The sequence below is a fragment of the Chaetodon auriga genome, chromosome 10 (genome assembly GCF_051107435.1).
Source record: "Chaetodon auriga isolate fChaAug3 chromosome 10, fChaAug3.hap1, whole genome shotgun sequence".
In the NCBI taxonomy this organism is placed as follows: Eukaryota; Metazoa; Chordata; class Actinopteri; order Chaetodontiformes; family Chaetodontidae; genus Chaetodon; species Chaetodon auriga.
The window spans coordinates 10,797,238-10,812,227 of NC_135083.1; positions in this window are offsets into that span (position 1 = coordinate 10,797,238).

Sequence of the window (14,990 nt, forward strand, 5' to 3'; positions counted from 1 at the left end):
CTCAACCCTTAAACTAGAGGAAGAGGATGTGAATGGCACTCCACTATCAATGAACTGAAATCGGCCCCTCTCTTTACAGCATGATCCAGAGAGGAGGAGAATGGGAAAGCGTGAATGAAAGAGGTATAGAAAGAGAGGCAAAGAGTGGGGTGGAAGGTGAAAGAATGTCATAGAGAGAGATGGCAGTGGGAGGGGCTTTGGAGAGCGATGGGACTGAGATGTTGAAGGGTTGACGGGTTTGGATCTGATAGCTCGACGTGCTTCACTGATCCCAGTCCACTCTCAGTCCATACACACTCGTCCCCCTATTCTAACTCTGGCATTCAGAAGCACTTTCCCACTGGGAAGGTCAAAGCCCCATTAAGAGAGCATTTTGTTGCTATTTTGTGTTTGTTGTGGGGATAGTAAGTAGAAAGGGTAGCCTGGTAATAGAAAGAATTTGCTCCAGCACCCCCCCCCCTCTCTCTACCACATCGGACTCCCAACAGTTCCCACTTGGGTTGTCACTGCTCCCACACACTCGGGCTTTGATACTTGTCTAGACAGCAGCAGTTTGTGTGTCCATTGTGTGTCCATATGGAAACTTACTTCCCCTGTTTTCATTATACTCTTAGAAACAAGGTGATTATCTGGCTATTTTGATGTGATATTTCACCCTCAGTGAAGTGAGATTGTATCTGTGAGTGAGTGTGCATACACACGTGCTGATGTTATCCTTTTATGTTTATTGGCACAGGTGCATGCTGCAGCGTAGTCCACCACTTTGAAGATGCCAGATCAGGAAGTCAGGAGAAATAGGAGGGGTTCTGATGAAAGAGAAGTGGAGGACTGGTGAAAGGTGGAGGTGAATGTTTTACTTACACCAGATGGATTCTACAAGTGGTTTTGGTACCCATGGTTGAGCCTTACATCTGACTTATTCTAACTGTAAAATATAAAACATTAGCATATGACTGCAGACATTTCTGTTAACATTTATGGAGAACAGGTCCTTTACAGCTCTCAGTCCTGCAGGCCTGACTTGCGTCTTGCGACTTGTTCTGTCTACAGTCATTAGAGTGTCTAATAGTGTTTCTTTTCGGACGGTAGCTCTGCTGTTTGACCCCCACACTGTGAAACCTCCTAATTGCAGTTGAATTGTGAAGGGAAACAGATGCAGCAATTAGACTCCTCTTGGGTTTAGGTAGAGGAAGATCTGGGGAGTCTTTGGAGCCAGAGCGGGAATCTCTGTCCTGACTGCTTGAAAGGTCCTGCCAGGATGTGTAGTAAGTTAGCTGGGCTGTAATCAAAATCACATAACATTCTCTGAGATTCAATTTTCCTTTCAATGTGTCAGTATTTATAGTACACAGACTTTGTTCTTCATGATTCTTGAAACCTTGCCTGAAACCTCTCATCTCGAGTAGGCCTGTTGCAGCATGGTGACTGGCACCAGGAAGTGATTGGGCGTGACACAGGAAGCCCTATTTTAGTTTTTGGTTTGTGCTGAATAGTGCTGTTTGACTAAGGAGACAGAAATAAATCCACCTCCGAGAGAGTCAGGAAATGCTGCACAATGACACCATACATCATGGTGTCTGAAATTGCATTAAATTCTTAAGAAACGTCAACATGATTTGTCAAATTAATACCAGCCTAAAAAGTCTATGAGTCATGAGTCGTGTGTGTGTGCATGCACCCTTTGTGTGTGCATAGGTTTGTATTGTCTGTAATTACACCATATCTCTCAGTCTGTTTGAAACTGCAGATCTAAGGTTAACATCCCCAGATTATGAGAGCTAAGGACTTTGATTGCAATCTATGCTCATGCTGAAACGCTTGTTAGCCTGTCATGGACATAAACAAGAATGCTGTAACTCAAGCCACATCATTCACTGGAAAACAGTGATGTCATTTCCCAGACCCAATACTTTGTTTTTTCTGTCATTTTTCACTTTCTCTCACACCCTACTACAGTCTCTGGATCGTGGTTTCCCTGTGGTGAAGTTTAACATAGCAATGGCTGCTGGCACCAGCCGGTGCGGCCTCTGCTGGGTTTCCTGGTTTTCTTTTATACCTAATTGCTCACCACATATGTGACAAATGACGCCAGATGCCACAATGGAGAGAAATCCAGCTCTCTAAGATTTATTGGCTTCAGGGAAACAGTTGGCCTTATTTATAGAAGCCTTTTTACTAGACCGGGCCCCAGGGAGTGGAGAGTGACTGGACCAAGTGCCAATACAGTCTGTGGCACGTGTGATCCATTAATTATACTGGGATAATTCAGTCAGGTGTGTGGGGCAGCAGATTGCTCTATTTATGAATGTGAATGGAGAGGAGAGGAGAGGAGAGGAGGACCAAATCCATAAGTTTTAAAAATCAGAACATCTTAACTAAAATTTGCAATGGAAATACAAATTAGTATGAATTATGTCATAAATTTGAAGTGTTGGTAAAGGCACCAGGATGCTTCAGCCAACAAGTGCTTGTCAGATGGTGAAAAAATATCCCCTGCCCCACACATTTCTAACAAATGGAGTAAGTTTTCATTTTCATTGATTTTCTGAAATTGGCAATCCAACATTCACATCCTCTTTTGTAATCGCAAATGAATGCAACAGTACAAATGCCTGCAAGCAAAGATCAATGCTGGGTAACATTACTTTTAAAGGTAACTTGTTACATTACAGCATTACCTACTGAGAAAACTCATGAGAATACCTTTGGGCTACCAAAAAAAAAAAAAAAAACTTTCGCTATTCCCTGTGCATATTGGCTATATTGTCCAGATTTTCCTGCTATGTGACCAGTCAACATGTCTAACATGTTAAAGGCCAGATGTGCATCATTCAGACATCAAACATGTGCATGCATTCCAAAAACAACACATCTGTAACCCCTTGATAATGTCTGTGCAAGATATACTCTGGAATTATCTGAATCTCAGTGCAGTCATTGGATTGTCACAGCCAACAAGTGGACAACTTAATCGCTCCATTGTGTCTATTATCCTTCCATTTGTGCTCCTTATTTGCCAGTTTGCTGTAACTGCAGCCTGAAGTTAAGCTCCTTAGTGTCCAGACAAGTAAGAGGGGAACGCATGATCTCTGTTCACATACACAACAAAGGATCAGATCAGTGCTGCTGATTCTACTTCAGAGGCTGGTGAAGAGCCCCAGCCTGGTGCAGTGTTTGAACTGCAGGGCGGTGTGTTTGATGCCTCTCCCTTGTCTCCTCTATCCTGTCTCAGCTCCCCTCGGTATGCAGGCCAGGGGTTCTTGGCATCCACAGCTTGAGACTGCAGCCCAGATGAGACCGACTTTACTACATGTCTGCCGTGCTCCACTCACAGGAAATTAGAGAGGAAAAAAGTGAGACTTAAACTCAGAGACACGATTTGGCTATTTTGAGTTGAAGAATACTGTATATGAACTCAGTTGACTGGGATGTCCATTTAAGTTGAATAACAGATAGGCGATGAAGGGCTGTAGTTACTGCACTCATTTTCCACTTACTTGATGAGGAGTCTACCGAGACGGTGACTTCTGATACAGAAAATAAATATCTCGTTTTTCCGGTGGATGCTCAGAAAGCTCATTTAAGAAACTCATAAATGTCACAGAAAACAGGCTGCCGCATTTTCTGTTAAACAATGCTAGCGAATGTTTTCATGCATGTGTTCTGGGAGTGCTGTGCTGGTGGTGAAGGTCAAAAAAGAGAAACAGATTGCAAGCAGGGATACTAATTCCACCAGAGTGATAAAAGCCTTCATCGCAGTCCTAGATCACAGCACGGTAAATCGTCCCCCTCGGCCTGCAGCTCCTGCCAAGTGGTCCTCTGCTCTCCTTTCTTCTTCTCTGTCAGTGATGTTTATAAATCATAAACTCACCGCACAGGCAGGGAAGCACGTCTGCTGCACTCTATGGACACATATCCATTCTGCTCCCTGTGCGCCTGCATGTGGAAGTTACAAATTCACTCTCCCGAAACTTCCCAAAAGGAGCACACTGTCTCAAATGGAAGATTTCTGTGCCCAGAGCATGAAAAAGTGTGGTATGGCGTGTCTAATTCTTCAACCAACAACCTGGTTTTAGTTCCCTACTCGTACTTCTGAAATACTTTGCGAGACGTGTTTCTTATTTCACGAGGATCAAAGCTGATCCTAAAACTTACCTTATGGGCCGACCCTAGCCTAATGGGCAAAAACACGTTTCTCTAAAGTGCAGCAATGCAGTGGAAGAATTTGCCTATGAATCTGAAACTGAGTGTTTCACAAAGGTTACAAGGTACTGTAGCATTTTCAACTCTAATTTGAACTTTACATGACCAAGAAAACATGAGCATGTTGACGTAGCTGCACAGCCGCCAGCTATTTCTGTTCATGTGTTAATTGTATTTGCCTCGCTTGTGTTGTTTGTTACTTATTTTTTATCTTGTACTGTGTTCGGTGCAATGCAGTGGAAATAAGCCTTCATTTTTTTTATTGTCTTTAACCAGTGTGATTTGGTTTGTAATTATTAAAGAAATTCATTCATTCGTTCATTGATAGTATGTAGAGGTCAAAACTTAAAGCAGCATCAAACGGCCTAAAGCCCAGGTTCATGCTAGCTGTAACTAGCATGAACTATTTGACACACAGTCACACCACTGTATGCCTGGTGGTCCTTAAGGGGCATCCTAGTCCTCACAAGGTTTCCTCCATTTTCTTCCGTAAATAGGTTTTCTTCTGTGTTTTCCTTTGTTCTGATTGAGGCTGTAGTTTAGTGGGGGTGTTTTATTTATTGTGTCATTATGTGGCTGTTGTGAAGTCCTTTGAGATTGCAACTTTGATTAAGGGCTGTACAAATAAACCTACTTTGACATGGCTTAAATCATGGCCACTGGTTTGAGATGATTGCAAAAAGCACATTTTCTGAATTCCCGTTGCAGCAAAGGATGGTCTGGATGGATTAGGGGGACATCTGTTTCATCAGAAAAGTTTTCCTCTTTTTCTCTTTTGCTTGTTTGATTCATTTGTAGTCACACTATCGTCACGGCTCTGGGGATGCCAGCAGCAGTCAATTTGTTGGTTGGTCGACCACCGGATTGAAATATCTCAACAGCTTTTCAATGGGTTGCTGTGAATGTTTGCACAGGCACTCATGGTACCACCATGACACCATGAGGATGACATTAATGAGTTTAAAGTGAAATGTCCACCACCGAATTGAAATATCTCAACAACTTTTCGATGGGTTGCTGTGAATGTTGTGAACTCGATAAACATTATACATGACAAGCATCAACATGTTAGCTTTGTCATTGTTAGTAAGTTAACATGCTATTGTTAGCATTTAGCTCAAAGCACCACTGTGCCTCAGGACAGCCTGATGGAGCAGCAAGCCTGACTGTGAATTCATGCGTCATTGACTTAATAAGGCTGAGCTGCCCGTCCTAGACCTGCAGGTGTATTATAGGCTTTGGCCTGACACAGGGTTGCTATTTTAGTATCTGCTCATCAAGCATTTCTATTTTCAATTTTTGGTCCTCTCACCCTCTGCGTGGAGAGACAATTTGCTATTAACTGTGTGAGCTCTTTTAGTTTTTGGAGCCTGAAAATGAGTGGCTGGGTGTTTGGAGTTTGGTGTTCTTGAGTGTCACTCCAAGGGGCTTTTTAGCCAAAAGCTTTTTACACAGACAGCCCAGGAGAAACCAGTTGGCACCAGTCATTGGTGCTGAGGCACAGTGAAAGCTTATTGTGATTCCCGGTGCCTGGTCTCATTGTAAAGAGTAGTTGGAGTGTTTCAGAGGGCGGTGACACCGGCACCAATCACAGTTAACACACTACAGAATCAGCTTAGAAGGGGAGCCAAGCTGTGGCTGGATAACTACACTGGCCACCCTCCAGAGTTAAATTCCTCCATTATGATGGAATGATGAAGGAGGACAGGGTGGGAGAGTCGGTAGGCATCTGAAGGATGGAACAGAGAGAGAGATTACTGTCAGTGTTACACCATGTATATTCAGGGGTAGACGAGAAGAAGGGATTCAGGAATGAGACCCGACAAGTTCTTCAGACAGATGAGTGATATTCAAGGATATGGGCAAGGAAAGGCAATGATGGCTTTAGTATTGTGGGTTTATGACCCTTTTAAGTGTTGACCTCACGTGAACCATTAACAACCCCCCAGTGTATGTGGGAAAAATACACACACTTCAACTCGCACAAATGAGGGCACACACAAACTCATGCATCTTCACACAAACCACACAAAGTTGTAAGAGTGATTGGCTCATTCCTGTTGTTTTCACCAGAAGCTGCAGGAAAGAGAACAAACACAAGAACACAGGGCTGCTATTGTGTGCTCCAGCCTCTACCACAGATAAGGAAAGGATAACACGAGCAGTTATCAGACAAAAATAACCAAAGCCTATTTATTTCTTTTTTGGCATGCTAACTCAGTCTGCAGTGACATGAGAGCCCTAACTGTGCGGTACAGATCGGCAGGGCTGAGTTTTTTCACTACTTCTCATTATGAAAATAAAGAGAGAAAAAAAAAAAGTTATGGCCAAGACTTCTTCCACCCCATCACCCACTTAAGCCACAGCAAAAAATCCTAAACCCACTAACCCTGAGTGGGCCAAATACTGTGGAACCCTGTTTCAAGTCTCTCCAAATAACAGTAATCCTTCTTCATCATGTGTGTCTATTTTACAGCTGGAGAGCTTTCAGATAGAGTGGAAAAAAAGATAAAGACCACGTCTTACACACATGGAGAAAGTTATGCCCGTTCACACACCCTGCAGTGCTATCATAAGCTACACTGGCCCGATGTGGTAGCCTCTCTAAGAAAAAACACAACCTGTGCAGCACATACCAGTCTGAGCCGTGCATAGTGACCGGCTGAGAACCAATAATATTTAGCCTCATTATACACTCATACTCAAAGATTTGCTTTTTTTGTAACAGTAAGAACAGTTTAACCTTTTCTTGTTTAAAGACAGTGATTAAATGTGACTAATGAATTAATATTTTGATGAAATTATACCTATGAATCCATCCATCAGTGCATGGTAAATAAACCCATAAGGAGGAAAGCAGTAAAAACTTGCATATTTACTGCACTTTGCTAAATTTCATCAATAATAAATCATTACTTTGCCTATTTTTCATAGCTCAAAAAGACACAGAGTTTTCATCTCTCAGGGCAGAGTGAAATGAAAAGAAAAAATCTGAACAATGAGTTCATTGAGGAAACATTACAGAGGAAGTGGTGGGAAAGTTTGACTTGGTCGGCGCAGTTCTTTGCTGTTTCCTTTTTTCTTTATCTATGGAAAAGGCTGAACAGGTGGAAGCTGACATCATGAATATGAGCTACTCCACCCATGCATTTATATGTTGCTGTGTAGATAAAAGTTTAACACTGTGGTCTGTGTTCAATAAATCTATGTTGAGTCAACACATTAATGACTGCGACTTCACAAGTCACTCATCTAGATTTATCGTATGAGGTTGGTAAAGTGAGAGCCTCACACTGCTTCATACAGGGCATGCCTTGTGCTGCAATAACGTAGAGTGTTTACCTTCTGCCAGCTCTGGCTAGGCTTAAATGAAGTGTATATGTTTGTGCATGTGTGCACACACACACACACACACACGAGACCACGTGTGTTTAGGTCTCCCTCTGCATGCACGTGCACATGTGCCTGCGTTTGTGCTTGTCGGTGTGTGTGCATGCCCATCACTCAGCCCTCAGCTGGGCAAACCTGGAGGATTGCGTCACAGGCAGAGAAAAGAGCAGTCCTGGCCCGTAAACTAGTCTTTAATTGCATTGCAACTGAGAACACATTGCTGAGGAAACAAGGGGCTCATTGTTAGTGCGTGTTCATCTCAACACACCTCATATTTTCAGCAGACCGCTGACCCCCACCAGCTCTGCAGAATTTACAATAAAACATAAAGCCAGCAATTAAAGTACTAAGTGTATGCATGCACGCTCATATGCAGACACTCTTAACATTTGTACACTTCTCTGTGCTGACGTATTCCAAGAGCAGGTCGTGATGCTGTATGTGACCGTGTTCAAGCACCGAGGATTAATGTGAAGTCTGCTTGCTGGGGGATAAGTACAACATTGTGCTTCTGTGTTTCACTCCGCTAGAACTGTGCATGATGAGGTATTAAAAATGAGTGAGATCGAAATGTGTGTGTGTGTGTCTGTGTGTGTGTGTGTGTCTCATGATAGATCTGGGTTGGGTGGTGGTGGTGGTCTGGCTATGATGTAAACCAGATGTGGACTGGATGCAGACTATTGTACCCACTGGAGGGAGAATGAATCCTGTGCGTGTGTGTATGTTGGTGCGTGCAGAGCGCCAGCATTGATTACAAATCCAATGTAATTTTGTACTGCACCAACCACATTTGGCAGAGCGCGGATACTGTGCTGGCTGGAATGAGCTCATGCTTCATACAACTGACCCATAAATCATATAAACTGCATACTGTCACAGGGCTCTGCAGTTGAAGAATACTGATATTCTTACAGTCATTTAAAAGCAGTGTTAGATAAACTATGTCAATACATGACGATTCTGTTTAACCTGCAAGCCTCCAGGCCAACGTGTATTTCATTTCAGTAGATGTAGAAATTAAGATAGAGAACAAGTCATCATGAGATTTATTTTAAAACCACTTTTATCAGGAAGGCCACTTGAGACAAAACATCTGAAATAGTAAATGTGATTTCACAACAAAACCGACAGTTGGAATGAGCTGAAATTCTCTGCAGAACTTTTAAATTAGCAAAATCTAATCAACCTATCTGTTCTGGACAGAGTACACTGGGTTCATGTTGGGGTGTACAATGCTTCATGTGTATCAACTCCAATCCAATTGTTGATCTCTTCAGGCGGATGTATCCTGTCTTCGTTATATTTTCAGAAAACACCGCTGGAGGAGAAAGAATACACTCACTCAAGTGGTCAGATGTCTTCAACTTATAAAAAAAGATTAAGTTTGGCGTGAGTGAAGTGGGATAGTTGTGAAGAAAAGAGAGTTCAGTGAGCAGACTCACATGGAATGGATTTACCATTATATGAATATACGGTATGTATAGTGTATGTATGGCGTCTATGCTGTGATCTCCACACCAGCCGCTGTGTGGCCATTCGTCTACTGGGCACCTCCAACCAATGAGAAACATACTCTCTGTAGAGAATTTAGATACATAAGTGTAAAGTCAGCAGTCCACTGACATGCCAATCTTGGCTGAGACAAACCAGCTATGCAGCATTTAATTATCAAAGTACACATATGGGAGCAGTCTCTTCTTATGAAGTCTTACGTAGCATTGATAATACGCAGATGACCATCAGTACATGGATACGGATTTAAGGTTAGTGATGGGGGCAGCTGTAACAGCAGCATAATGTGTACACAGGAACAGAACTAATCATGACTTTAAGAGCAGACTCTCACATGGATGTTTTTGAGTTAAAATGAAATTTAAAAAAAAAGTGTGTAGCTACCTCTCCTGTGTGTGACAAAGACGTTCTTAAATTCCACGAAGATCATGTTACAGCAAAATCATTATGCGAATGGGCTGTGTGTGCAGCGAGCCCCCACAATGGATATGATCAGTTCAACCCACACGTATAAATATTAGCATTCATATTCCACCGCTTCGGAAATGGGCTGCAGGAAAGTATCACAATGCATCATAAGGCATCTGTCAAACAACACAAGAAAAATGACCTCAGATATTACCAGGGATGCACAGGGAATGAAAAATGGTCTTGACTTCTGGCTCAGATCAGGATCTCACTCAACTTGATTTTCTCCCTCTGGTACTCTGAACAGCCACCATTACAACTGAATTTACAATAAATGGCAGAGCAAGTAAGCGCACACAAGAAGATTCAACAGTCTGAAAGTAGCAGGGATTAGCCAGCAGGCCGTTGCTTACAATCAAAACTGTGGGAGAGCGATAAAATACCTGAACAAAAAACAGCCATTTGAACTAACTTTGCCAAACACCTTCTGCATCGATAAGACATATTTATCCAGGGGAAGCATGCTCGCAGCAGCAGCCATCTCCATCTTTGCAGTGAAGAATGAACCACTACGGCTGACAACTTGTCGACATCATTATCCCAAAGGTGCAAGCTGAGTATACTCACCAAATAATTGCCACATAAGCAAATGGACAGAGCATTTTCAGCTTAAACAAATGCCTTTCATTTCTGATGACAACTGTGTTACAACATCACGTGAAATTTCAACAGATTTATGCTACAGCGCCGTCAACAAAAATCTCTGTCAACAAGAAAGTTATTTTGCCTCATTGATTTTTCTGCCGTCACATGAAGGAGGGAAGAATATGAGTAAAGCACAAAGATGAATGTGGCATGCAGATCTTGTTTCCCTTGTATAATGAACAAAGTGCAAAGACAGCCCAGTATCCTATGAATTAGGTCCATGTTGGATGATTTTTGCACCTCATGTTTTAGGTCCAGTGCAAGTGCTGGTTGCAAGCATCATTTATTTAGTGAGGTAAAAAACAGGTGTTGAAGTTGGGCGAGGAGCAAGTCTGACATTCATGTAAGAGACTGGAGTTTGCATTCCGTCACAGACCCACATATAACATGTATCTTTTCCTTAACTGTGCGTAAGACTGTAACAGTCGTTCCCTAGTCAAACCAACTTTTGATTGAGTGAGTGAGTTGATTTCCCATAACCACAAGTTTTGCTGTTCCTTAATCGTAGTATAGATGCAGAAAGCAAAAATATTAAAAATGTTTAAAAACATTGCCAGAGAGTGTAATCAGTGGTTTTGCAGAATAATCCAATACTGACATTTTGACTTTATGATTGGTGCAAGTGCAAAAACTGTATTATATTAACAAGAAACACAGTGAGCCCTTCATTGCAGTGCATCAACATCTTGTACTTATTTGCCAGTGTCAGAAACAAACAACAAAGTGTTCAAACAAAGAGCTCCAGACATTAATCTGCAAGTACAGCTTTGTCATCTCTCTCTGATGAAACATGCAGGAAGCTTAGAGGTCATCTCCAGCTCGCGGTGGGATCGCTGTCTCAAACACATATGGCTATCCTCTGTCTGTAATCCATTCATCCCGTTTCGGTCTTATTCGAAGGTCTGGACAGAAAGTAAACACCGGCATTTCTTCTTCTTCTTCAGGACTTGTGTGGTTGCAAAGAGAAGAGGAGAAAGCGGCTGCTGTGCATTCATGTGTACACTCTGAAATGCCAATCCATTCCCACACCTACATCTTTATGGCTGCATATCCTCCTGGTCCTATTGTGGAAAAAGAAGCTGTTTCCATCACAGGAAGACCCCTCTGACCCCTGTGAAAATCCTGTGTTTGTCCCCCTTATTTGAGGGCCTGTAATGGCTCAATCCACAATGGCTGCTCTGTGGTGTATTGTTAACAAAAAATACACTTGACAACTATTGGAAGTGTTGTTTGGAAAAATCCAAAATAGACTTTTATCCAATGACAAGAGCATAAAGAGAATAGAGACATCTTGCATGTATAATAAGCAATTTTGTTCTGACTTTGGCAGAAACTAGTGAGTGTGTTGGATTATGCTAAGAGGCTGGTGGAGAAGAATATGTTTTCAGAGCCTTTAAGATGAAATCAAGCTTACCAGTCTCATCTGTTCTTGTGATAGCAGGCTCCCTGTGAAGCTTTCTGTGCACTCCATGTGAAATCTTATCATACCCAAGCCAGTTCAGAATACTTCCGCTCTCTTTGGTTAGAAACCACCAGTGGGCCTTTAATACCCGCAGAGTGGAGAGAGTGGGTCGTTTATCACTGTCCATCTTGAACTGTTGTGGATGGAGGCCTGATTTTACTGCTGGTGTCACATGTTAACGAGCGGATTTTATGGTGGAAGTGATGGAGGGTCAGACCACGTAGAAATTAACACACCAAGTGGCTTGACTGCAAATTAATTTTTTTAGGAGACTTTTTCTCTTTGTGGGGGGGGAGTAAGGGTGAGCTTCACCTTACAGCTGAAGTGCTCGCCCTAACATACCTTTGACACTTGCAAAGATTTTATTTTACTTTTTTGTACACATGCACCAACTCTCTCTGTCTCTGCTTGGGGATAGGGAAATAAATGACAGCTATACTCCCTGTCCTCCTTTGTTTAGGAAGATTGGGTCACTTCCCAGGTTACTACTGTAAGAAAGGATCAAGTGTCCTTCTCATTGCTAAGTAGTTGATGTCACTAGACTGGAATCCATCCATTTTCTCTACTTCCCCCTCACTGTGTCCGTACCCCTGTGCCTGAATCTAAGTGAAAGTGTGTCCTGTAAAAATCCTGGAGAAGACTGATAGCAAACCATGGGGATGGTTCATTGAGGGGTTAGAGCAATGAAACTAAGTGACTGGTGTCCTGTTTCGCTAAAATGGATTTGTTAACGTTGTGTCTCATCACTACAGGACTATGCGAGGGGTTCTACATAATGATGGCTCCCCTCAGGCACAGGAGGCTAAAGAGAAAAACTGGACTCAGGCTGCATGTCACTTGGAACAGGATACGGCATCCTGAGTCCAAAACCATATAAAGATAAGGAAATTGCTAATTGTGCGGTGTAATATTTTTGGTCACTGCCTTGTATTCAATATAAAAGCCAAAGCAGCCAGAGTTCAAGAGGCTACAGACTTTTAAACTATTGCATGAATTTCATCTCAGATTTCCATTCAGAGTGTGGAATCCGTCAGACACAGATAAGGGTACTTGCTTGAAACTATTCACAGATGTAGCACAAAAGACAAAAAGTTGAATATTGGCAGAATGACTATCTATTCTACATAAAATGTACAAAGAAGAAGAGAACAAATGGAACAAACTCAGACTTATGAGACTTATAGCCAACAGGAACTATTTTGGGTTAGGATTAGGGTTAGTGTTAGCAAAATATTCCATTATAACTAAATTTTGATTCTTATTATTTTATATATATATTTGTTATGTTATGTATATGTTGGGAATATTTTTCTTTCATGGGGACAATGTGATTCTTTTCAATGTTCTCAATCATAAACTCACAACTGAGAGATTCACAGATTTCTCTCATTTTTCTTTAACATCTGCACAGTCTGCTGGGGCAGACATCTGCTTAAATTTGTGCCAGTCATTCCTGTGAAAAATGATATTTCAGTGCAGAGCTGTCTGCCAAAATAGACAAAGATTTAGAAATAGTTTCCTTTTCACTGTCTCCCTGCTTTCCTGAGGTGTTTCTGGAGCAAGCGACAGGATGAATCTTCGGCAGGAAGTTAAACACTTCAGAAGTTTCGCACACTGTAGAGCTTTGAATCTGTGCAGCAAACAGACCAAAAGAGCCTCAACAGGTTAAATTCCACACTCCAGTGCATAGCGTGGAGTAAGACGAAAAGGTAACCAAAGAACCATGAATCAAAAGTGTTGCAGGGTCTTTGTCAAAGGTTTTGTCCATCCATTGGTCAATAGATCGACCATGGCTGTTTGAGCCCTCTTGGGTCTGAGATATACGTATTTGGAGACTCTTCCACTTATGTGTCTAGGCAAACTGTGAAGCTGTGTGTTTTTCTTTCACACTGACCTGTAAATGAAGAGTAAACAAAGCAGGTTAAATGGTGCGTAGTCCACACACAGGTGAGAAGGACTCTGCAAACCGACCGTCCAAACAAAGAGGCCATTTCAAACACTGGTCTCTTCCTTCGAGTCTTCCCTCTCAAGGCAGCTTTTAAAATCAGCCATGCTCACTGACAAGTCATGCTGGGGCAAAACATGCAACTGTTGTCCTTCTACTGATAACATGGCAACTACACAAGATAAAATTGTGATCCAAGCATCAAAATCTGAAATAATTTCAACAGAAACACAGCGATCAGTTCTTGCAGAGGCAAAGGAAAGTTGCACAGTGCTTTGCCATTGAGTTCATCTTTGGGGAACATCGATGCACAAAACTGACTGATGTTGCACCAGCCACGCTTTCCTGTTTGTTTCCATTTTACCATTAACAACATCAGCTACCACCAACGTCAGCTCCTGCATGTATGAAAGTACCAGGCCAGCACAAGTTATTTCCAACCTATTCTGGTTGCTGCAAGTAATTTTGCTGTGCCGCTCTCTGATATAAAAAGGCACCAACAACTGAGAACAAACTAAAAAGATGTTCCTGGAAGGAGGTAAACATTATGACTATTATTATTATCGTGATTGATTGTGAACATTATAGTTCAAAAAATTGACAAAAGTCATCAATTTACAAGAATCTAGTCTCCATTACAGTAAAGGTTTATAGACTTTTTTTAGGGCTCAACAGACATTAATTCAAACACTGATTAAACACGGACGCTCTCTTATTAAAGAAACTGAATTGATTAGTGTAATTCCCAGGGCAAACCTTCTGAAAGACACAGGAGGCAGTTATGCATGAATTCAAGAACTACATGGAAATGCGGACATAAGCAGGGGGTCGGAGTGTGGATCGCAACTGAAGCTGTGGCTGGGATTTTTAATGACTGACCGCGGCGAGGCAAGGAGGAGGTCCATTGTGTCCAGATCTGCAGCGTCTTAGCTGGCCGCAGCCACAGCCTTGCACATGGCACTGCACACTGGGGCAGCGCTTTGATGTAAAGCTGCTCCCAGAGCAGATGGAGACAGAAAAGGAGAGGGTAAAGGAATAAAATCGTTAAGGGATTAAAAAGACAAAAACTCGATGGAGACTGAGCAGAAAGGGGACAGACCAGGAGAGGGGGTGACGAACAGAGCTAAAGAATTAAGCAACAGAGCTTTTCTTGTTCTCTGAATCTGATTTGAATTTGTGTGTTTATTTGCATGTTTGTATTTCTGTATGTGTGAGAAAGAGGAAACGATAGAAAGAGGCAAAGAAATCATATTAGCAGTCTGCCCCCCCGTAGTGCAGAGCAGCCGGCCTGCAGTTGGGGTGGGATATGCAAATACAGGCTGTCTGTCTGCCTGCCCCTTCAGAGGCAGTAGAGCAGCACGCTGC